This window comes from Aedes albopictus, chromosome 2 (assembly GCF_035046485.1).
Source record: "Aedes albopictus strain Foshan chromosome 2, AalbF5, whole genome shotgun sequence".
Classification (NCBI taxonomy): Eukaryota; Metazoa; Arthropoda; class Insecta; order Diptera; family Culicidae; genus Aedes; species Aedes albopictus.
In genome coordinates, this window is record NC_085137.1 from 308,648,606 (window position 1) to 308,650,473 (window position 1,868).

The window sequence follows — 1,868 nt, forward strand, 5'->3', positions numbered from 1 at the left end:
CTAAGAGAATTCAAATCGGATATCAGACGGCTGAGAAACGTGCGTGACTTTTTTTGTAACATACGCAAACACACACATGCACACGCACACATACACACACATACACACACATACACACACATACACACACACACACACGCACAGACATTTGCTCAGTTGGTCGAGCTGAGTTGATTGGTATATGAGACTCGGCCCTGCGGGCCGCGGATCGGCAGTCGGTTTTTCGAGCGGTATTTATACCCTTCTTATGGGTGTAAGAAGGGTAAAAAAATCTGTTATTTTTTCAAATACTGTAGTCTTCTTCAATAAAACATCAGCATCAAACGAACGCCGAAAAGTTTAAGGCCAAACGTCTTAAAATCCCGCTTCAAGAGTGCATAAGAACTTAAAACGCACAAATCTCAAGAAGCAAGCTTCAAACAACAGTGCATTTTATTATTCTTTTCTTGCTCACTTGTAATAAGCTCAATATAAGAAGATCAAATGCGCTGGTTTTGTTGACGAAGAGATTTGTGCCCTCGAAATCATGAGTAGGTGCCAAAGTGGGCCATTGTTGCGGCCATCTTTGGATTCTAAGAAGTCTGTCCTTAAAGCTGTACAATCTCTTTACTTATTTCTGCCTTTCAAAAATTCGCCTTGCCCACTCTAATTTACCACTTTCAGTAAAAAATTTCAAATACTGTCGTCGCGGTTGAAACCCGAAGTTTCCCCACACCCGACAATCGAATTCTCAAAATCCATACGTAAAACCTTACGTCGGACGTAGTGCGCTGGACAGCGGACCTGGCCCTCTATCCAGCGCACTGTGCCCGACGTACGTCCGACACACAGTTTAGGAGATAAATCGATTTTCGCGTGTCAAAAATTCCGATTTTCAACTGCATGAACAATACAATCCCAAAAAAAAAAAAAACTTTCAGTATCATGTTTTAAAGAATAAAAAGAATCGATTTTTAAAATGCCTTTTTAAAGCGAAATTGCTTGAAAATTCAAAGATCATAACAAAATCCTTATTTTTTGTGCGATTGCAAACCCTTTAAATTTGTTAAATAAGGTGGTTTGACAAATTTAAAGAAAAAATAAATATAAAATAGATTGCTTAGAGGCTTAGAGCCTGTGATAGTGACGGCGATGACTCATTTTTTTCGTTATCGTGCAAGAGGGGCACAACCAAGAAAGGGAGCTTTCAGAAGCATGCACGAAATCGACATACACATTGCTGCAGAATTGATTTGAGATAGTATTGCGAATCTTTTCTGAAATCCGCATACCGGTCTACAACTGGTGCGCCGACAGCCCATGCGCCGGGCTGTGCGCCATACAAAATGTAAATAAACAAGTGTCAAAATGGTTCGCGCCAAGGGCTCTATCTCTCTTAGGGTTCGGTTCCATTTTTTTGTCTAAAACATTGAACGTCTTTATGTCTGGAAATAATGTACAACAAAGATATTATTGACGGTAACAACGCTTTTTCTTCATTAAACCACTGATTAATAGTGATTTGGCTAGTGAAAAACTTGGCGCATAGGCAATCGGCGCGCAAATTGTGCGCTGGTGTGCGGATTTGAGTTAATCGTCGCAAAGTGCCCAACACACATTATACCCTGGCGCGCAACCTAGAGGTCGAAGAGAAACTTGTCGAAATGCTAAAAATTCTCGAGAAGCTCAATAATGTTGGTAATAGTAGTTTACGCAACAAGGTGCAGAATGACGATTTTTACAGCACGAGACGTACATTTATCCAACGAGGCTTGCCGAGTTTGATAATTACGACGAGTGCTGGAAAAATCGAATTCTGTACCGAGTTGCGTACAACGTTTTTTGCAATTTCATAAATTACCCTTGAGGATAGTTTTAAACTAAACTTT